Source organism: Polypterus senegalus, chromosome 11 (genome assembly GCF_016835505.1).
Source record: "Polypterus senegalus isolate Bchr_013 chromosome 11, ASM1683550v1, whole genome shotgun sequence".
In the NCBI taxonomy this organism is placed as follows: domain Eukaryota; kingdom Metazoa; phylum Chordata; class Cladistia; order Polypteriformes; family Polypteridae; genus Polypterus; species Polypterus senegalus.
This window is the reverse complement of record NC_053164.1, coordinates 102,907,635-102,931,936: the sequence shown is the minus strand read 5'-3', so window position 1 is coordinate 102,931,936 and position 24,302 is coordinate 102,907,635. Positions and strand designations below refer to the sequence as shown.

At 36.0% G+C, this 24,302-nt stretch overlaps 2 long non-coding RNA genes across 10 annotated transcripts in view; one reads left to right on the top strand and one right to left on the bottom strand.

Moving 5' to 3' along the window:
• LOC120539387 overlaps positions 1 to 24,302 on the bottom strand; it is a 201,537-nt gene that overhangs the window by 75,879 nt on the left and 101,356 nt on the right. Inside the window, exon 6 of one of the 9 annotated variants that reach the window (XR_005635603.1) lies at positions 2,978 to 3,022. The exons of the other annotated variants lie outside the window; for them this stretch is intronic. This is a non-coding gene — a long non-coding RNA (uncharacterized LOC120539387). The remainder of the gene's footprint in view (positions 1 to 2,977; positions 3,023 to 24,302) is intronic. 9 annotated transcript variants of the gene reach the window in all.
• On the top strand, positions 9,176 to 11,316 carry LOC120539390. Its single transcript, XR_005635606.1, has 3 exons — positions 9,176 to 9,290; positions 10,416 to 10,588; positions 11,001 to 11,316. It is a non-coding gene; the product is annotated as an uncharacterized LOC120539390 (long non-coding RNA).

The following is a 24,302-nucleotide window of genomic DNA, read 5'->3' as shown; positions in this document are numbered from 1 at the left end:
AGCAGGACAGTAACAGCAGTCTGCCGCTGAAGCTGCTCCTCTGTCTGTAGATGATACTGTTCAGTGGATGCAGTGGATTCTCCATGATTGACAGGAACCTGCTCAGCGCCCGTCGCTCTGCCACGGATGTCAAACTGTCCAGCTCCATATTCCTGTCCAAATCATTTATATGTATTGAAAATAGCAGTGGCCCTAGCACTGACCTCTGAGGGACACCACTCTTAACCAGTGGAGGCTAGTCAAAGTGATTTGGGTATTGACACAGTTTTTGGGGTGACAAACTAAAGCAGCATTTATCTATTATATAGGAACTTTCACATCTTTCTAACTGGTCATTCCACATATGCACTCATGGTCCTCATCATACAGTAGTGTCAATGCACATCTTGGCCTGTCCAGTACCAGACCCATAGGACAAATCCAGGGTAAAATGAATTATACCCTTTCCACCATGTTGCCCAGTCTGATACTTGTTTTCCCATTTCTAATATGCTCCAAAACTTCAGTCTATAACATCCACAGTCCCCCTATTCTTCCCATAATGTGCCCTATAGATGTGGAAAGGAACAGGTGCACCTGCCTCCCAAATTTTATACCACACCTGCTTCTAAATTGCCCAGTTCTCTGCCAACTTGCCCAGTTCCCCATTCATCCAAAACCCAAACCATAATGTCTGCACCCCCATTTCTGTAATCTTCCAATAACGTGCTATCTGAAAGTAAAGATAAATAATATCATATGCTCCACTTTGATCATACACATTTGTTGCTTCATCATAGAATTCCAGCATGTGGGTAAAACAAGACCTCCCTCTTCTGAACCCATGCTGTCTTTTCAGTAAAATTCCTGTTCTTGCCATCTGTTGCTCAGTTTTATCCTCAATAATTCTTTCCATTAATTTACCTGTAATGCATGTTAAGCCTAATGACCTATAGTTGCTTGGATCTGCCTGGTCACCCTTTTCATATAATGGGATAAAATTTGCCATTTTCCTGTTCTTCAGAATTTTCCCAGTGTGCAGTGTGCACTTCCTAAAAATATGTGTCAAGAGTTTATAGATTTTCCCACTTACCTCCTTAAGAACTTGAGGGTAAATATTATCTGGTCCTTGAGATTTGTCTGATTTCAGCCTATTTAATCCGAGCAGTACTTCTCCCTCGACAATTTCCAAATCACTCAGTAGGGAGGTAATGGAGGACTAGCATTAATTTTGTGTGTATTTAGACAAGAGTTTAACAGGGAAGTTCCTTTTTGGACAGAAGGTTTGGTCAGCAAGCACATGAAAAGGCCTCAATAGAATGAAGTGTTTTTCAAGAGGAATGGGTTGATGGGATGTCAATTTTGCGAGATATGAGCAAAAAATACAAAACAAATAAATTGGAGCATAGAAATATCACATTTAGTTTTACCTAATAAGATATTAGTGTTTAAAAATTTAAGACCAAAAAAACTGGTGGTACTTTCAAATCCTGGATTTGATATGCCAAGAAAAAAGGTTGACATCCCTCATCTTAAAGAATACTGGCTTACCTAAAATACCTAGGGATCGATCATTTTGATGACTTTTTAGTTACCTGAAATTCACTACTTTAAACTGTACTGAAGATAAGTGTTTTGGATTTTTAAGCTAAACTACAGTAGATTAGATCCTAGTGTAAATGTTTAACCACATGACATTTAACTTATAGATGTTACTGAATTAGTTACTCCAGTTTATTTGTGGCCCTGTGTTTCAGTGCTGTTGAATCTGGCTGGTTGATTTCCTGATATTTTCCCAGGACATAAATAATGGATCTGTGTTTCATCTTTCCTATTTTTACTTTTCCACAAATATTATATTTGTTTGATGTATTGAAAAACATATTGATGTGTGCTTTCACATCTACACTTTTTTGTATTTTCGCAGTCCCTGCTCTACTCATCCTTATATGGATTTTCGTTCTTGCAACTCATGTGAAGTAAGGGGTTTTCACAAAATATGACTTACTGATACTTACTTCTGTGATAATTACAGCATAGAACTGTTTTTGTATACTTAAGCTTGTAGAAATATCATCATAAATATTTTTGTTTGCTGGTTACTTGGGATGAAGTTGAAATGGTTCCATCAAGGTTATACTGCACAATACCTGAGCTGCCAGCTGAGCTAAGGCATGATGGACTCTTTTTCTCACTTTATATATAAAATCTGTTAAAATATTTTTTGTGTCTTAGCTTTTGTTTCTTTAGTGTTAAATTTCTTTCTTGATGCATTCAATACGATTAGATAAATTCCTTATTGAACAGATATAACTAGTGGAAGAGTTTGTAAGCCTCTTTATTTTTTGGACACAGCAGATGAGTCTTTAATGTCACTAACACAGTTGTTAAACTTGTAAGCAGGACAAAGCAAAGCTCTTACTTTTAGACCTCAGCCAAGAAGAACCTAGACAGGAACAAGATGAGTGACTGTACGTCTACTCTGATAGAGTTCTAGGTACTGTAATTGTGCTTTGGAGACATACTGACGTCATCTTTGCAAACGAGAGAAGCAGTTGAGAGTTGTTGCTTTATGTGGTGTGAGAGTTAATTAAAAAATATATTTTGCTCCTATAAACTTGTGTTTTGGTTGCTTCTAAGGAGCTGTGCAGGAATTTTTAAAGCTTTTTTACCCTTTAGAAAGGTTTTTTGCTTTTTTTTTTCACCTGCACAGAAGCAAAAGCAGCAAGAAGTTTGGGGGTAATTTGGAAAAGTTACTTGTTATGCATGCTTGTTCTTCTTTTTTGTATTGTATTGCCTTGTTATTTGTATTCAAACTAGCATCGGCAAGACAGGGCAGTAAAAAGCAGTTGTAGACACTCGTGTCTCTGTAAGTAACTAGCTGATGTTGTAGCAACAAATAGTTATAAGTAAAAGGAAAAGCAATTCCTTAATAGGATAAAAAGAAAATCAGCTGCTGACTTCAAAGTGGTAAAGAGAAGGATTCAGTGGTACTTACTGTAGGTGGGCAGCCAGCATTAAGACACTGATCAGGCACAATCAGCTGTAAGAGCAGACAAGATCGTAAGAAATTAACTAGCAGCAGATATTCACTAAGCAAATTTGTTTTATATTGAACAGTTTTTAGTTGTCAGGAAAGTAGAGCTGTTAAGAGATTGACAGCGTAAGGGTTAATTAATATGAAGGTGTACAAACGGTGTGAGTGGAGAAGTAAGGAATAAGAGGAGTGCAAAGTTAGGGGAATGGACAGAAAAAAATAAAATTAACCTCATAGAAGAACAAACAGCAGGCAGTCAAGGTGAAGAAGATTACAGGAGCTTAAGGGGTCAGAAGGTATAGAATAACTGTAGCTGTTCTTTAATTTCTTTGTCTTAATTTTTTTTTTTTTAGTTTTAACATCCATCCATTTTCCAACACGTCGAATCTGAACACAGGGTCACGGGTGTCTGCTGGAGCCAACCCCAGCCAACAGAAGGCGCAAGGCAGGAACCAATCCCGGGCAGGGCGCCAACCCACTGCAGGATGCACACACCCACACACCAAGCACTAGGGACAATTTAGGATCACCAATCCACCTAACCTGCATGTCTTTGGACTGTGGGAGGAAACCCATGCAGACCCAGGGAGAACATGCAAACTCCACGCAGGGAGGACCTGGGAAGCGAACCCGGGTCTCCTAACTGCGAGGCAGCAGCACTACCACTGCACCACCGTGCCACCCTGTTTTAGCATTTAAGTTGAATTATTTAATTTTTAATAAAATATTGAAGAAAAGTATAAGGCAGTTGTATTAACTGAATTTTTTAATGAGGCCAGTGCAATGCAAGTCCTGTTGGATGTTGGATTTTTTAAATGATGGCTTGAAAGAGCCAGTCTTCTATGAGGGCTACATCTGCAGGAGATGCCAGATAATCCAGCACCTCAATCTCTGGGCTACTGAACTGGAGGAGGAGTGGGATCTCCTTCATTGTAGTAAAGAATTGGCAGACCTGGCCTAATCGTCCTTTAGAGAAATATTGTGCACCCCTAAGGTGGCATGGGGAGAGATTCTAGACTAGACAGTTACAGAGAGGTGGGTTGCACTCACGGTAACGTAAAGGGGACACACTGTTGGGGGGCATCAACCCCAGAATTGGGGTTTCAAACCATTTTCAGGTCCTTGAGGAGATGGACATTGTCTCTGAAGATGGTAGATAGGCATGAGGAGCCCCAACTGACCACCTCAAAAACAGTTCCCAGAAAGAGTCAGTGATAGCTCGGGACAAAATTATTAGGGGGATTTAAGTACAGGTTTGCTCCACAAACAGAGAGTCTTGTACGGTGTGTTGCCTTTCTGGTACACAAGTGGGAAAACTCCCTGGAAGGGTGAATAGGCTCTTGGCCAGAGTGGGGCTGGATCCAGGAGTCACTGTCAATGTTGGAACAAATGACAAACATAAGTGTGGTCTGTCAGTTCTGCAATTACAATTTAAAGAGTTCGGTGCCAGGCTGAGGAGCAGAACTGACAAGGTAAGTCTTCAAAGTTTTGCCTATGCCACGTGCTGGTCCAGGAAAGCTTAAGAAAATTAGAAGGGTTAACAAGTGGCTCAAATCTTGGTGTAGGATAGAAGGGTAAAGGTTTATGGGGCATTGGGACTCCTTTTGCAACAGATGGGACCTGTTCCATTGCAATGTGTTACACCTGAACTGGACTGACACCAATGTGTTAGGGAAGCATATGAGTAGGTTACTTGAGGATGGTTTAAACTAGGGTATGGGGGGCAGTGAGTTTTGGATAGGCCAGGTTTTGAAATGTACATGAAGGAACAAACAATAGTGTAAAAATAAAAAGGTGGTTGAACCACTAGGGTCAAATGACCATAATATAATACAGTTCTCAGTGTAAGAAGAGTGAAAGAGTGCAGATGCAAAGACCCAAACTGTTAAGTTTAATTTGGTAGAGCAAATTTTGAGCAGATGTGACAAAGTCTATGGAGGATAGACTAGGATAAGCTTTTATGTGTGGAGACAGTCGAGGAGCAGTGGAACAGGTTTAAAAATGTTTTATGTATAATGCAGGACAGGTATGTACCTAAGTTTGGAATTAGTAGAAGTGGATTAATAAAGAATTTAAAAAAAGGAAAAAGAAGAAAAAGGAAAAAAAAAAACAACTGTATATGACTTATAAGGCTAGTAACACTAACGCAAACCATAGGGCATATGAGAACATAAGGGCAACCTTTAAGAAGGACATTAGGAAGGGTAAAAGGCTGCTAAAGAGGAATATAGCGAATAAGGTGAAAGATGACTTTACTACTTTCATTATTTAGTAGCAAAAGTACAATCAAGGAGGAGGTGAAATGCATCAGGAATAGTAATGGGGAATTAAAAAATACAGACAGTGAAATAGCGGATGCACTAAACTTGCATTATTCAGAGGTTTTTACAAGTGAGGAAGTATAAAACCTCCCAGCGGTAAACAGGACTACTAAGAAGGTACTGAGGAATTTGGAAGTTGTTGAGGGGAAAGTACTGCAAAGATAAAATAGGCTAACATCAAACAAATCTACAGCACCAGATAATATTTACCCTCAAATTCTTAAGGAAGTTGACACATCATTTTAGGAAGTCACTGCACACTGAGGAAACTCAGAAGGACTAAAAAATGGCAAATATTAACCCTTTACAGGATGATCGGGCAGATCCAAGCAACTATAGGCCAGTAAGCTTAACATGCATGACAGGATAAGTAATAGAAGGAATTATTAAGGATGACACTGAAAAATGAATGGCAACAGCAGGAGTTTTACTGAAAAGTCAGCATAGGTTCAGACGAGGAAGGTCATGTTTTACCAACATGCTGGAATTCTATGAGGAAACAACAAAAGAGTATGATCAAAGTGGAGCATGTGATATTATTTGTCTGGACTTTCAGAAAGCAAACTAAAAGAAGTGGGATTTCAGGGTGTTGTTTGTTGAAGGGTACAAAATTGGCTCAGATACAGGAAGAAGAGGTTACGGTGTGAGGAACCTCATCAGAATTGTCTGATGTTAGGAGTAGTGTTTCATGGGGGCAGTGCTTGGGCTGCAACTATTTTTAATATACAGTATATAAATGATTTAAATAGGAATATAAGTAACAAGCTGGTGAAGTTTGCAAATGATACCAAGACAGGTGGATTGGCAGATAATCTGGAATCCTTTGAATCATTACAGAGGGACTTGGACAGCATACAGACTTGGGGAGATTTGATTTGTGTAACTGAACTGACATATTTTAGCCTTTTGACTAATAAAAAATGTCTTTGTTTTGGAGTCTCAATACTTTGCCAACCCATTCTTGTTTTTTTTCATTAAAACAATCATTTTTTCTTTCTATCTTATAGAGTATCAACAAGGACAAACCAGAATGAAAAAATATTCAAAGCCTAACTGTGAAAGAGGTTTTATTTCTTTTGTTTGCTTGAGTGCCAAGTATCTCACTTATAGAGATCTAAGCTCAGTGCCAGCCGCCTTATTTTAAATTGGAATCGTGTCAACAGTACGCTACATACAGCAGCAATGAGGCACTTTTGTCTAGGCTGCTGAGCAATACACAATGTCTACAGAAACAACATATCGGTACTCATATTAAATATCAGAAAGGGTAAAATGCCACAAAAATAACACATTTATGTTTTTTAATTGTACTATTTTGGATTTTTGGTTTGCAGTGATTTTGAATAATTGAATAGGGCTTTTCTATATACTTTGCAATTTTTCTGTATAGTCTGTCTTTTTTGGTTTTGCTAATTCTTCTTGTTAAATTACATGGTATTTTTTTTATTAAACGTAACTATTAAGTAAACATAACTATTTTCCAATTAATTGAGTGTGCAATTTATGACTAATCCAAATATTGATTTTGAAAGTTGTCATTTTTCTATTTCAGTGGATTTAAAGACATTCATGCAACCTTCAATACTTGGTATTGCTTTCAAGAAACCACATCAGAGCTGATTGAGTATATCGATCTGGTACTTTTCGACAGCAGTTATGGGCTCCATTTCAATGCTGAAGTGGCACTCCAAGTTCCAAAAACCATTTTCTGTTTCCAGATTTGAGTTTATCCAAACATGAATTGCTCCTGTCCTTCATAACCAGGTGTCAGCTTTTTCTTTTCTTTAAAATTACATGTAGAGTGCAAAAGAGAATTTTGGGGTGCGTTTCTGTACTATTTTGAGGAATAAAGATAATTGTAACATCAATAGAGATAGGAGGCAGTAGAGTAAGTACAAGAAGTAGCTGGAGGCAGGTAGAAAGGCGGAAAGTGTTCAGAGAGTCAATGCGCTCTGTGGGTGTTAATGTTAACTGGTTTTAGTGTTTATTAAAAAAATAACCAAAAGTCCGATCATGTGATTCCTGACTGCAAGTTACCACATTATTCCCTACCTGAATGCTTACTGAAAAACACAGACTTTGTTGCAATGGTGGGTTTTAATGGTCCTTCTATAAGCAAGGTTTTTAACATTATGACTGGAACTATTATGAGACTAAAATAAATTTTGACTACTCTTTTTCAAATGGATGGCCCTATCAAGTCAACAAAACTTCAAGATTCCCCAGGAGACACAAACCCTTATATCAGGGGTCCTCAATCACGGTCCTGGAGGTCTGCAGTGGCTGCAGGTTTTTGCTCCAACCTAGTTGCTTAATAAGAAGCACTTATTGCTCAAGTAACACTTCTGCTTCACTTTAGTTGTCTTGCCAGTGGCGTGGCTCTGGGGTGGCAAGGGGGGACATCTGTAATGCAGCATCCAGGGGGTGCCAAATTGATGTTACGAAATTTAAGAATGAAATATTTTCCATTCTTAAATGCACTAAAAAGTAAATAAAAAACATTTGCATACTCAGTCCATCACTTCATCAGTATGAGGATATCTTTTTCCTATGTTTTTTGTCTCTTTCTGATTTCGAAGCACATATTAGTTCTATATACCCAACAGACAATAATTTATCCCCTCCACTACTCTAACATGCTTGACTGCCACCCAGAAACATTTTTGATGTTATTAAACAGGTCGTGCAACTGACATGAGGCATTAGTGTATCATTTTCTAAGTTGTTGCATGCGCCATTTCTGTGTGATTTGTGTTTATGTGTTTGATAGAAAATTGATTGGGCTGTGGTGAAGTATTTTAGTAGACGGCTGTAAAAGTCTAGACGTTTCCCCATCATATTTTCATACGAATAAATTGTAAGTAATGCAGTTTTTATAAATATATAATTATTTTGCTTTATAATTTGCTATATACTTTCTTTAAAATCACTTTTAAATGTGGAAAACAAATTTTTTCTTAAAAAAACTAATGATAGATTTAGATTTTAAAGAACATGAGGCGGCCTTATCATTTTCGGGGACTTTTTATTTATTAAATTATACAAACACGTACAAACATTTGACTTTTTCATTACAATAAAATAATCAGGATCTCATGCATTCTTTCATAGTGGTATCTATTTTTTTCAATGTTTCAGACAACATAGTTTAAGGGATAGGTAATATATACATTTTTAATTATTATTTAAATATTCTTTTAGATTTTTATAAGAAAAGATGCTGCAAAATCACAAAATTACAAACTATTAAGTTTATTTAACAACCATGAGTTGGCAAAAAGAAAATATATATATAAATAAAAAATATGAATTTTTTTTCTTAAAATACTATTATTTTAAATACATTTTTTAAAATTTTCTTTACCATCCCCATTGCATTTTGGCAAACAGGAGGGGTCGCAAAATCTTCAGTTGTCCGTGGGCGCTGAAAACCCTAGCTACACCTCTGTGTCTCGCTCGTTAAAATTATAAACCCTTATTGCTTATTTTAGTCTTAAACAGCTGTATTGATTGCTCCTTATTAGCAATAAGATGCAAATGACAAAGAAGACCAGCATTTCTCCATTTAGTTTGTTACCATTTACACCTGCGTGTATTTATCATGCACTATTGGGTTTAATTAAATACTTGGAAGAAAAGTGAAGAGAAAAAAGTGAAGGACTGAGAATTACTCATTCATTTTAGCCTTCAAATCATTTGGATGATATCCTTAGAAAGGGGAAGAAACTCTAGGATCTGATAATTACCTGACATAGCAGAGTTAAAGCACTAACAAGCCTTGAAATTAAATTATTGGCAAGAATTGCTTTCTAATTAAGCAACCGGGTGAGAACAAAAACCTGCAGCCACTGCAGCCCTCCAGGACTGGGATTGACGACTCCTGCCTTAGATGAATGTCACAATCTTCTGAGTCAAGTTATTCTAACTGATTGTCACGTCAATGCAACCGTGAGGTAGGCTAAGAAGAGAAACTTTACTTTTTTTTGTGTTTATACTCCTAATAACCATTTATGTTCAGCATATTTAAATATGGAGGTATTGTTCCCAGCAAACTATCATCCACAGACTTTGTAGAAGTGCTGGAAGACTTCCAAGCTCATGTAGGTGATAATGGATTTAAATTGAGAGTGTGTTTGAGCGAGAAATATTCCTTAACCTTTACACAAGGTATGATTTGGCCATAAATAAAGCAAATATGTTTGAGGCTGAAGGACCAACTCCGGCTGTCTAGGTCTATAAATATAATGTTTTGCTTGTGTACATACAGTATTAACTTGTGGCAGAAAACCCCATGTCTTTTTTGTTGTAATTTACAACAGTTACCTTTTTTATTTAACCAACTAACTATCCAGTCATGTGCCTACTATACTGACGCTAATGTTGTTTAATACTTCTTATTAATTAGTTCACTTTTACTTTTAAAGGATTTTCACTCTTTGACTATCTTCTGTGTGCTGTCATTATTCAGGTAAAGAAGATAGAACTTTTGAGAAGAGGTTGTATTTACTAATCATGGCACTGTCTTGCTTGTTGATAAGCATGTGCAAGTAACAATTTCATTGTACTCTGTACAAGTGATAATAATGGCTCTATAAATCCTTAGGATGCATGCATTCAAGGGTCATCTCCATCTGCCATCTTCAGAACAAAATTATGCTTTCCATTATGTAAGGTTGTTAATATGGAGTATATCATTTACAGTAAGATCTTGCTCGTAATTTTCTAAAAATGTTTACCTACTGTATTTCAGGACTACATGAAAGAAATGCCTAAAATATCAGGCCAAGTATCTGTCAGTATCCTTAGCCATATTTCTTTTTACTGGTGATTATCTCAGGTTACCTGGTGAAGACATACTGTATGCAGGATACTCATTTCAGGCTCTTCCATCATTCTGCCGATTATTTAAAGCTTTGCAATCATTGTTGCCGCTTTTGTGTAGTCTTCTTGTATCTTGTCTAAGATTCCTCCTGGATTCCATTTTTATCTAGACATTTGGCTTCACCCTCTGAGGTTGATTTATGCTTTGCTCTGTTTAGTTCCTGTGTTTTAATGTCTGCAAATATTCTTTCTTTAAGATAACCAGATGCTTCCTGAACCAATACTGGATGGACACAGGGATTGGAGACTGCAGGGTTGCATCAGGGTTTTACAGTGCTATATGCAAACATGCTTACGCTATTCATGTACTCGACAACTTTAAAGACTCAAACCAAGCCAAAACAGTCTTCAAAGCCACTCATATAATAAGGTACTTCATTTTGTATACTTGAAACAACATGTTATGCACTTGCTGGAGGCGTATTGCATTGCTACAATGGTAGCTACAAAGCACTTTGGTGCTCCCTGAACGTACAATTTTTTTTTTTCAGAAATTTAAATTGCCTCTGAAGTTCCTTGTTAAATTAGCACAAATGCTTAGTCATACTGGTGGATTAAGCATGAGGATGAAAGAAGTGCCTTGATGTTGCACTTGTGCTGGTTTTAGGTCATAAATACAAAATACTTTATCTGATTGGTGTGAAATAGTCTATTTCGAACAGAACTAATATAATTAGTCATTTTTAATGTATTGAAGGATGTGCTCTTTCTGAAAATGTCATGCATACTGTCCTGTCAGTATGAATTACTGAACTGAGAAATTGGTTGTTTTTAAAATACAGGACAAATGAGGATTTCTAAGAAGAATTTGGGACCAAAATTTGGCAAGAAATAAGGGACTGTCCCAGGAAATACAGAAGTTTGGTCAACCTATCTTCCTTCTACTCTTATATTATTGCTGATTTCTGAATTGCTCATCTCCTGATTTAAAGGCTCCTTAAACAATGATTCAGATGTTTTTTGCTCTTATTCTGCCCAGACTAAATCCAGATTTGCAGAGGAACTGAAACTCAAACTGTGGTGAAAAGAAAGTGTTCCTGGTGAAGATCCTCAATTTTGTTCAAAGGATTTTCATTAAAAGATATAGAATCGTTACCAAAATTAATCTAAAATCTCAGAAACTTGCAAGTATGTGAAAATAAATGGAAGTGGAAAAAGGTCAAAGGAACCAAAAATCGCTAAACACAACTTTGAGAGTAAGTAGCTTTGATTTAATGGGAGCGATAAACAAAATGGGGGAATGCAATTGCAAAAATTAAACAAACTAAATTATATTTTGGTGAACCCTGAACCAACTTTAATCTCAGAGCAAAATTCTGAGTTTGTGTTGTAAATCCTAATATTTGCCATAGTTATTTTTATGATGTCATTGCACTACCATTTTGTGGTTTGCTTTTGCGTCATGTCTGCCTCCATTTTGTGAGTTTTGACTTTACTATGGCCATATCATTTATAGCAATACTGCTTATTGTCAGTCATGTAGTATGGAAGTCAAATAACATATTATGTTATCAAGCCCACCCTGTTTAAAATGAAACTAAACAGAAACTAATCTTTGAATGGACACTTATTTCAAACCATACTAGGGAGATTGTACTTTTTTTTACTGTGCTATTTGATTTGCCTACTGGAGCTGATTTTTGGTGATATTTAGTCTTTTCTGGCTTTGTGATCACTGCACATTTCAGACTGCAGCTTCCAGTCTCGTCTCCTAATGTTTGTCGTTGTGGTCTGTTATTTTCCAGCTCTTATAGCTCAGTTGGAGTTAGAACAGGCCTAAGAATTGAACAAATCACACTATTTGTACTTCAGTCACCAGTTCTAATCCAATACAAATTTTCAGCACCTAATAGCACACGTTGATACTGGTAGGAGCACACTTATAATGCTTTATCTTGTTCTGATAACCTCAGGTTGAGTTCCAGTGAAATGCTTTTGTTTAGTCCAATTTGACAAGACTTCTTTCAACACTTTTCTAACAAGACTCCATTTTATTTACTCATGCCTTATGAGTAATCTTTTTCAGTAATCTGTGGTATTGAAATAGAAGATCCCAGTCTCCATTATAAGTGGGAAAAGAGGAAGAGAAAGAGTGAATGGTATTAAATAGAAGCATATCGTGCAAACATACAATAAAATATAAAGAAAATAACATTTTAATTCTGGCTAATCTCTCACCAATATTAAAAGAAGGCTATCTAGTCCTTGAACTGGTTAAAGTGTTTAATATTAACCTTTTTTTCCCCAGCGCTCTGGATAACTTTAAAATCTTTCAGTCATTAATGTTACAAATTATAATGGAAATAAAGTGCAATAACATTAGTAGAAAGTTGAATAAAAATAAATGGGATCCATGAAGCTTAATTATGAGTAGATAACAGGTAAGTAGTTGTAAGGTCAGAGTACCCATTAAAAGCGTAGAATGGAATATTGTTTTTCATGTATACATTGCCAGCTGGAGCCTGATTATTTTTTGAGCCCTTTTCCATCTATTTATTAATAATTATGCACTGCCAAAAAGACTCAAAACATGTATATTTCCATGTACTGTAAATTGTAATATTTGTTATTGTTTTTTACTGTTGGTTTTTACACTGATGGCATATTTCATTAATTTTTCCCTCTTACCTTAAATAACTAAATAAATAAAGATCATAGTAACTGTGCAGTGTTTATAGAAAGTATTCACTCCATTGGAACTTCTAACACTTTATTGTTTTACAACATTAATTTGACTTATTTGACAAAGATCAACAGAAAAAGACTACAGATTACAGCATAGTGGTCTAAATGAATTACAAATGTAAAATACAAAATAATTTGAACACGTAAGAAAATCATTACTAGTGGAGCCAATTGGTTTTAAAAGTCACACAACTGGTTCAATGGCGATAACCTGTCTGTAATTAGAAATTTTAGTTGATTGTAATATAAATTCTCCTTATCTTGAAGGTCTATCTTATGATTGAGTCAGTATGGTGGCCTAACCTGCACAATGAAGACATAAGAATACTCCAAGCAACTTTGTGAAAAGGTGATTGAAAAGCAAAAGTCAGGAGATTCAGACAAAATAAAATGTCCAACTCATTGAATATCCCTTGGAGTCCAGTTAGACCAATCATTAAGAAATTGAAAGAGTATGTCATGGCTGTAAATCTGCCTAAAGCAGGACATCCACAAAAATTGAGTGATTGTGCAAGAACAAAATGTAGTGAGGGAGGTCACCACAAGACCTATGATAATTCAGAATTAGTTGCAAGCTACAGTGAGGGTGATTGGTAAGAACATACAGACAAATGTTTCCCAGGTGCTTGACAAGTCACAACTTTATAGAAGAGTGTCAAAGAGAAAAAAAAACACACATGACATATTGTGTATGGTTTGCAAGACAGCACACAAGAGACCTCAGCTGAAATAAGGTACAATCGTAATGATGACACTAAAATTGAGCTTTTTGGCCATCAAACTAAATTAAAAGCACACAATCGCCACTGTGAAGACTGGTGGTTGCAGCATCATGCTGTAGGTGTGCCTTCTCTGCAGCAAATCCTGGGATAATTGTAAAGAGCAAAATGAATGCAGCAAAATACATGGAAATCCTGGAGGAAAACCTGATGTAAACTCCAAGAAACCTGCTCCTTGGGAGAAGATTTGTTTTCTAGCTAAACAATGGCACTAGGCATAAAGCCAAAACTACACAGCAATGACTTAAATGCAACAATGTAAATATCCTGAAGTGGCAGAGTCAGAGTCCAGATTTCAATCCAATTGAGAATTTGTGGCAGGACTTGACAAAGACCTTTTACTCACAATCCCCATGCAAACTGACAGGGCTTGAGCAGTCTTGCAAAGTAAAGTGGAGAAAGATGGCAGCATCTAAATGTGCTAGCTGGAAGAGAGACCTGTGCACACAGACTGAAACTGGAATTGCTGCCAAAGGTGCATCTACTAAATAGTAACTTAAAGGGGATGAATATTTATCTGTTATTTTGTGTTTTATATTTGAAATTCATTTAGACCACTTCACAGAGATCTGTTTTCCCTTTGACATTAAATAGTCTTTTTCTGCTGTGTGTCAAAAATGGCAAATTAAACCCACTGTGATTCAAAGTTATAAAACAATTAGTTGTGAAAACAACCAAAGAGGTCAGTACTCCTAGGAACATCTGAGTACTGGGGTGTTTTCCGAACAAAGATTTTTAGTGAAGCAGTATTTAGTTGTATGAAATTAAATCAAATGTAAAAACTGGCTGTGCAAAAATGTGGGTACCCTTGTAATTTTGCTGATTTGAATGCATGTAACTGCTCAATACTGATTACTTGCAACACCAAATTGGTTGGATTAGCTCGTTAAGCCTTGAACTTCATAGACAGGTGTGTCCAATCATGAGAAAAGGTATTTAAGGTGGTCAATTGCAAGTTGTGCGTCCCTTTGACTCTCCTCTGAAGAGTGGCAGCATGGGATCCTCAAAGCAACTCTCAAAAGATCTGAAAACAAAGATTGTTCAATATCATGGTTTAGATGAAGGCTACATAACGCTATCACAGAGGTTTAAACTGTCAGTTTCAATTGTAAGGAATGTAATCAGGAAATGGAAGGCCACAGGCACAGTTGCTGTTAAACCCAGGTCTGGTAGGCCAAGAAAAATACAGGAGCAGCATATGCGCAGGATTGTGAAAATAGTTACAGACAACCCACAGATCACCTCCAAAGACCTGCAAGAACATCTTGCTGCAGATGGTGTATCTGTACATCGTTCTACAACTCAGCGCAATTTGGACAAAGAACATCTGTAAGGCAGGATGATGAGAAAGAAGCCCTTTCTGCACTCACGCCACAAACAGAGTCACTTATTGTATGCAAATGCTCATTTAGACAAGCCAGATTCAATCTGGAACAAAGTGCTGGACTGATGAGACAAAAATTGAGTTATTTGGTCATAACAAAAAGCGCTTTGCATGGTGGAAGAAGAACATGGCATTCCAAGAAAAACACCTGCTACCTACTGTCAAATTTGGTAGAGGTTCCATCATGCTGTGGGGCTGTGTGGTTAGTTCAGGAACTGGGGCCCTTGTTAAAGCCGAGGGTCGGATGAATTCAACTCAATATCAACAAATTCTTCAGGATAATGTTCAAGCATCAGTGACAAAGTTGAAGTTACGCTGGGGTTGGATATTCCAACAAGACAATGACCCAAAACACAGTTAGAAATCTACAAAGTCTTTCATACAGAGGGAGAAGTACAATGTTCTGGAATGTCCGTCACAGTCCCCTGACTTGAATATCATTGAAAATCTATGGGATGATTTGAAGCAGGCTGTCCATGCTTGGCAGCCATCAAATTTAACTGAATTGGAGAGATTTTGTATGGAAGAATGGTCAAAAATACCTCCATCCAGAATCCAGGCACTCATCAAAGGCTATAGGAGGCTTCTAGATGCTGTTATATTTGCAAAAGGAGGCTCAATTAAGTATTGATGTAATATCTCTGTTTGGGGATTTTTGTTTGGGGATTTATACAGCAGTTTATTTTTGTTATGATGCATATTGCATATTTTCTGTTAATCCAATAAACTTAATGTCACTGCTGAAATACTACTGTTTCCATAAGGCATGTCATATATTAAAAGGAAGTTGCTACTTTGAAAGCTCAGCCAATGATAAACATAAATCCAAAGAATTAAGAGGGGTTCCCAAACTTTTTCATATAACTGTAGGCACTGTATCATAACAGAATGACTCTAGCTTTAAATAGGCTATCGGATAGAATCTCAATGAATGGCACCACCATAGTTTGGGATAATTGCTCAAGCTGTAGGTTGTAGGTTAATCAGAATGTAAGTGGGTGACCTGCTGGATTAGATCCATCAAGGTGTTGAAATTTAATTTTCTTAATGAAAAGAAAGACAATCATGTTTTAGTTTTCTATTCCTCCTTTGCCAATTAGCATTAACCATATAATCATTTGAGTTATAAAATACTAATCATTCATTGTGTTTAACAATCAGTATAAAATTCGTAGCCAAACTAGTCTGGACATTGCTACATTAAATCATGGATTGCAATTTATTTTTTATTTTGAATTTTCTTTTGCGTTGTATTCACAGTTTTGAAGTTTAAAATTCAAACAATACATTTATGCAATTTTCTACATTTTGTTGAGTCTGGTTATACATTTACTTGACTTAACTTACGGGTTTTTTTAACCACTATTGTAACAGATGTAATGTTCAATTATAGAAGCGTTTATATTCATCTAATCAATTAAATACAAAATGTAAATTGCTTAATTGAGTTAGACTGTTCATAGAAAGATGGATAGATAGAATTTCATATTTGTACACATTTTAACCTGATTTAAACAATGCCTTGTTTTTTGGACTAATCATACCCTATCGTTTCAGTCCTATGTATAATAATGCTGAATACATTACTGCAATTCATCTGTGTTGGCACGATGCTACCTCTTCCTCTTCTGTCCAGCTTTTGGAGCAATGTTTGTAAACAGCTGTCATTTTCAATCCTCTCATGGGGCTGACAGGGGTGGGTCTCTTCACGACTTCGAACTTTTACCATTGGCCCTTTGTTTTACGTCCCTTACCTTATTGTTTTTTTCTTCACTCTTCATCCCTTCATGGTTATCCATTGATTTTAATCAAGCTCTATGTGGTATTATTTCAGCCCACACCAAAAGAAGTCCTAACAAAACTCACAATATTGGTGGACGTCCCATTTCATATCCATACTAGTCCTCTTCAGGTATTCATACATGATCAATTTGGAAAGTCAATGTTTCCTTCATTCAGCGACATCCCATCTAAATTTTCAATACCTTCTTCCACTTTTTTTTTAACCTAAAGCTAATATTGTTCTTAAAACAAGTTTCAGGTCTGTTTCAACAACCAGCTTTTAGTTAAAGATATCTTAGTACTGTACTCTCATCTTTGGGATACCATTAAAAAAGCCTTACGTTAATTTTGTTAAGTGGGGTTCTGATCTGCACTCGACCTCCTCTGCCTTGAACTGGGATTCAGACTTTAAACAAATCAAAAACTGCTCCAAAAATGTGGATTCATCTGTTTATTCAGTATAAAATTGTGAATTGGATGTATACAGTGGTGTGAAAAACTATTTGCCCCCTTCCTGATTTCTTATTCTTTTGCATGTTTGTCACACAAAATGTTTGTGATCATTAAACACATTTAACCATTAGTCAAATATAACACAAGTAAACACAAAATGCAGTTTTTAAATGATGGTTTTTATCATTTAGGGAGAAAAAAAATCCAAACCTACATGGCCCTGTGTGAAAAAGTAATTGCCCCCTTGTTAAAAAATGACCTAACTGTGGTGTATCACACCTGAGTTCAATTTCTGTAGCCACCCCCAGGCCTGATTACTGCCATACCTGTTTCAATCAAGAAATCACTTAAATAGGAGCTGCCTGACACAGAGAAGTACACCAAAAGCACCTCAAAAGCTAGACATCATGCGAAGATCCAAAGAAATTCAGGAACAAATGAGAACAGAAGTAATTGAGATCTATCAGTCTGGTAAAGGTTATAAAGCCATTTCTAAAGCTTTGGGACTCCAGCGAACCACAGTGAGAGCCATTATCCACAAATGGCAAAAACATGGAACAGTGGTGAACCTTCCCAGGAGTGGCCGGCCGACCAAAATTACCCCAAGAGCGCAGAGACGACTCATTCGAGAGGTCACAAAAGACCCCAGGACAACGTCTAAAGAACTGCAGGCCTCACTTGCCTCAATTAAGGTCAGTGTTCACGACTCCACCATAAGAAAGAGACTAGGCAAAAACGGCCTGCATGGCAGATTTCCAAGACGCAAACCACTGTTAAGCAAAAAGAACATTAGGGCTCGTCTCAGTTTTGCTAAGAAACATCTCAATGATTGCCAAGACTTTTGGGAAAATACCTTGTGGACTGATGAGACAAAAGTTGAACTTTTTGGAAGGCAAATGTCCCGTTACATCTGGCGTAAAAGGAACACAGCATTTCAGAAAAAGAACATCATACCAACAGTAAAATATGGTGGTGGTAGTGTGATGGTCTGGGGTTGTTTTGCTGCTTCAGGACCTGGAAGGCTTGCTGTGATAGATGGAACCATGAATTCTACTGTCTACCAAAAAATCCTGAAGGAGAATGTCTGGCCATCTGTTCGTCAACTCAAGCTGAAGCGATCTTGGGTGCTGCAATAGGACAATGACCCAAAACACACCAGCAAATCCACCTCTGAATGGCTGAAGAAAAACAAAATGAAGACTTTGGAGTGGCCTAGCCAAAGTCCTGACCGGAATCCAATTGAGATGCTATGGCATGACCTTATAAAGGCGGTTCACGCTAGAAAACCCTCAAATAAAGCTGAATTACAACAATTCTGCAAAACTGAGTGGGCCAAAATTCCTCCAGAGCGCTGTAAAAGACTCATTGCAAGTTATCGCAAACGCTTGATTGCAGTTATTGCTGCTAAGGGTGGCCCAACCAGTTATTAGGTTCAGGGGGCAATTACTTTTTCCCACAGGGCCATGTAGGTTTGGATTTTTTTCTCCCTAAATAATAAAAACCATCATTTAAAAACTGCATTTTCTGTTTACTTGTGTTATATTTGACTAATGGTTAAATGTGTTTGATGATCAGAAACATCTTGTGTGACAAACATGCAAAAGAATAAGAAATCAGGAAGGGGGCAAATAGTTTTTCACACCACTGTACATCTTCTTTAAAACAATGTTTAATGGATTTAGCCCCTGACACCATTTGTAATGTATGCTCTTTGCACTGCCTGTTTCCTTTTCTCAAATGTTTTGGTCTTCTGCTGCATCTTTGTGGACCCCTTTTCCACCTACCTTTCACTACGTTTGGATATACTTTTCTTTGTTCTTCGCTGCTTTTTTTTTACTTGTTGATTTTAAATTATACTCCTCATTCACTAATGAGAAATTGATTTTAGTGAGTGAATTAGCAGGTAAGATCCTCTTGGCATCACTGGGGAAAGCAAGACCAATGTCTCATAAATACCTGGAACTTGTTTAATAACTTGTTTCTTTTTTAGCAATTTCACCTGCTTATATTATTTTATCTTCTCCATTAACTATATTATCTTTGCAAAAATTTAAAAAAATTAAAAATTGCCTATTTTGTTTGAATTAGGATGTGTATGGTATTCTGCTAGCAAAATTTTTTTTTCAGCAGTCTCCAAATAACATTGAGGAGGGGACTGGTGGGCAACTTTGTTCTTTTTTTAATTTTACAATTTTCTTATCTGTTTTTCCTAAGTTTTTCCTCTTTAAAAATAATAAATTGTTTACCAAAAACAAAACACATAAACCTGATTAGTTAATTTGAAAAATGTACTGTAAACTGTTTCAAAAGACTTACCACCTCACTCTCTACAGCTCTTCTTTTCCCCACAATCTCTTTCACCCATTCCTTGTTAATGAAAATGTGTCAAAAAGCAGAGTTTAGGATGTCTGACAACTCTACATTAACCTTGTTTAGATGTGAATGTCAACGTGCCTTACAATAGATAGGCTTTATGCCCAGTGTGGCATTTTGAGCATATTGAGTCCAATGGTTCCAAGATAATCTTCACCTCACCACAGGCCTGAATTAATGAAGTTCAGTAAATTAAAGGATATAATGTTTAGGTATTGGGCAACAAAATGGCACAATGCTCTGCACTTACAACTTCATGATTTAAATCCTGACCTTGTTAATATATGTGTAGTTTATATATTGACCCTGTGCCTGTGATTTTTTTATTCAGATATTCTGAATTTTCTGTCACATCCCAAAACTCTAGTACATGAACGGTGGATTAACTGTCAAATACCAAATGGTCAGCCATGAGTAAGTATCAATGTACATATGAGTACATGATATTTAGGTATGTTTACTTACCTGTTACATAAAAGAAAAGTATTTATTTACTTGTATAGAGTGAGTTCTACACACATTATTGTATAAACTGTATCTAGTGTTTTCCTAGAGAGAAAAACACATAATCAGATTTGATGAATTCCTCAGAATCATTGGAATGGAAAATAAATAGACATAAGTATAATAAAAATATCAAAGCTACATGCATGATGGTGCTCCGGATCTGAGTCATGTTTTCTTTGGATTAGTATCAGTTTCACAATTTGCTTTTTGAACACTTTTGATTTGCTATTTAATAACCTCAAGGGAAAAGCTTCTTTCAATTAAAAAACAATAAGGGGCGAAAAAGAAAATTTTGAAATGTTGATATCACTTTGCAGTGGGCTGGCATCCTACCCGGGGTTTGTTTCCTGCCTTGCGTCCTGTGTTGGCTGGGATTGGCTCCAGCAGACCCCCGTGACCCTGTAGTTAGGATATAGCGGGTTGGATAATGGGTGGATGGATGGTATCACTATCAGTTTCAAGGATAAAAGATCTATCTATCTATCTATCTATCTATCTATCTATCTATCTATCTATCTCTATAACATTCATTACTTTAAAAACAACAAGACTATGACAGAGCATTTTTTATAATCTATGGGAAAGTTAACAAAAATGAAATAATGAATTATATTAACATAGTTGACTATGTATGTGGCTGAAGAACAAATCGTTTTCTGTGGAAATGTCTCCTGAAGAAGGAGAAGGATCCTTGATAATAATGAAAGAAACATTGGAGACATAAACTGGCCTGCAACCTGAATAGCTGGTACAGCACAAGTGCCCTTTCAATACTATGTCATAGACAAGAGTAAGGTCTAGTGTTTGCCCTCAAATTAAAGAATAAATTTGGTATTTTTCAAGTTTTTTCTTCACAAACATATATTTGCATTTGCCACAGCAAATTGTCTTCTAAAGTTAAGCACTTTCAATAAATTAAAAAAAATAGTTTGCCTACTCTGGTGCTTTACAATAGAGGTTAAGTGGCACAAATGAAAAGCTTAAAAATGTACTAAATATGTCTATTTTTCAAGCCAAAAAAGTTGTTGAGTATTGATCCAAAAACATGTTTGTGACAACAAAAAGGATCTGTAAAAAAATATTTTATCACATATTCCTGGTATTTTTTTTTTTCTTGCAGTAAGGATTGATTTTCCGTTTGCTCATGCAAATTGAAAACAAAAATCAAAACAAAACCAACCATGTGGCACAAAACATTTACTATTATTTGGTGCTCTTTTAAAATGTCTGAATTACATAATATCTGTGTTTTTTTGTTTTAAAATGTCACACATAAACTATTTTACAATGTATGTGTAATCACATGTCTTGAATCAATACTCAACAACTATTTTGGCTTAACAAATGGACATATATGGTAAGTTTTTAGCTTACCAAATGTAATACAATGTAAAGCACCAGTGCGGGCAAGAGAAAGATTAACTTTAGAAAACAGTTTTGCCTGGCAAATTCATATATAACATGTTTGTGAAGAAATACTGTAACTTTGACTAAAAAAGTTCCAAACTTATCCTTTAAGGAAATTAATCAGAGTGGGCTCCACATTATTCTCTGGGTTGTTTTCAATGTTGCGTACTTGGAAGTAGGTTAGCTTTCTGCAGCTCTGTATATGGGTCAGCACTGTTCTTCATCTCTTAGTTAGGTCTTCTAAATCTGGGGATCATGATGTGTTTAGTACAATTTGAGATGGGTGAGAAAGAAGCCGACAACCACAAATTAATGCAAAAATCAGCCCAAGTATGGCGCAAACATAATATTAACTGGATACTTTCTTTTACTTTAAAGTCCCTAAAAAGTAGGAATTGTCCTGTAAAGTCTGAACATTCACAATTTCATTTTTTTTATTATTGAATATATTGCAATAACCACCCAGATGATCATATTATTTTTTGGACAAATCACTTTTGAGAAAGAAATAATCCAGAGGTTTCAAGGTAATATTCACATTGGACTAGCGGTACTTGTTCCTAAGACTGGTGTTGTGTTAACATGACAGTGCCAGTTTCATTGTACTCCATACACATCGCAATAAACTTGAATTTAAGACTCTTGTCTACGCAAATATGAAGATCCTGGCAGTTGTGTGATATGTAATATGTGATATGAACTTGACCACATGATAATACCTACTTAAGCACCTCTAGTACTAGATTTGGCCTACAGATCCTGTGCAAAGTTAATTATAAGATGCTCTCTTAAAAAAAAAAAACTCTTCAGAACTGTATTCTATGTAGATTTATTTGCAGTGACATACAAACAAGTTAACAATCCAAACATCTGCAATTAACATTTATTCACAGCTCTTAATTTAGACTGATATTGGCATTAGCAAGGTACTTTTCTAGCTGCAGTGAAAGTCACTGGTTAATCTATTAACAATAAAAGTTCATTTTTATGCAGTTTGTTTTATTAATTTTAAATAAATTGACTCACTTCTTTAATATTTTCACAAACACAGAGTTAAAATGTTGGTTGTTTGTCCTTCAGGGAAGGCAGTAGGTTGTATAGTTATCTCCTTAAAGGGCAAAATCACTGCCCTGAAACCACACAACCTACTACCTCACTCTGCACGAACATCACAAATTTATACATTCCTGAAAAAAAAGTATATAACTGAAACACCAACCTGGGAAAGGATGCTTGATTTAATTTTTAACCAAATTAATATTACTTTTCAAAATAAGAAAAGACACAAGAATGGTAAATAGCAGTTCAGAGCATTGGAACTTGCCTGAGTTTGATTTATGTACATACATTTAGCTAAAATGGGCTTATTTACAATATACTGCATGACAATCTATTGCATAAAGAAAATGACAACTTCTATTATCTTTGTAAACTCTTGTACATTCTTTATTCCTTCATCTTGTGTTTAAAATTAAATATTTGTTATTTACATTAATATACCGTATATTCACGGTATAATTCTCTTTTCAAAAATCAAAATTTATTAATCCATAACAATCACATCTCGTAATTCACTAATGCATTATGCAACCATCACTTTAATTCAGTACAAAAATAATACTTCTTAGATATGGCTTGAGTGTTTGATAAAATACAATAAAAAATCGCAAATGATTGCTAAATGAAAATTAACATTGTATGAATTAGGCATGACAACACATAGGAACAAGAGAAATCTGACAAGAAGAGATTATTATTGTTACTATTGTTTTAAATGGCAGAGCCCTTTATCCATGGTGACCTACAAAACCATTCATTCAGTCATTCAAAGGCCATTGATTCCATCATGCCAGTTTGGTCTGCCAATAGTTCTTTTAGCTATACACTATATTTATAAATAGGCACATTGTATGCATGCTGTATGCCACTATTAACATGTTAGGACTCATTCAATCTCAGCTTTTTTGAGGATCCTTTCTTTCAAAAATTCAAAAGCATTACTAATTACGTTTCAAATAGAGTAGTGGCATATTTAAAGATGCTTTATGCACTTTTCCAGTCTTTGAGATTTCAAGATAAAGGCATTGTGGAATATTACAAATTCCTTGGCACAAATTTACAAACATTTGGAGCATTACTTGAGAATTCATGCATTTCCAAACACTCTGCTGCACTCACTCACTTCATGAAGTTGAAAGTGGCTGTATAATAGCAAATAAGTACAATAAATTGTCTTTTGGGGAGATGCATTGTTTTTTTACTGACCTTCACTTACAAGTTTCCTCATCTTGTCTTGGCAGAATCTGTAAAAGTATCTGCCAAAATGCTACGTTATCTTAACCTCTATTGCACAGAAAATCCACCATCTAGATGATTATGTTCAGAAAGTGATACTAGAGCAGACTTTTAGGAAATGCAGTTTTGCTTATTTTTAGAATTAGTGTCAAATACATGCAATGCATTTTTATTTCCATCTCTTAAGTATTCTTTCTCATCCAAGACATAGAAAAATGAAGGGACAGGTTAATATCTTTATGTGTACTAATCAGCACTGCAGAGGTGACCAGTACTATGTAGAAAACAGCAGATGTCTTTTGCTGAAAGGGCAAGTTAATATACATACTGTATATGAAATCTAAAAGCATTCTAAGTGGCACTATTTGGCAACTCCCCCATTACATTCAAAAGAAACAGCAAACACTCGAGAACTCATT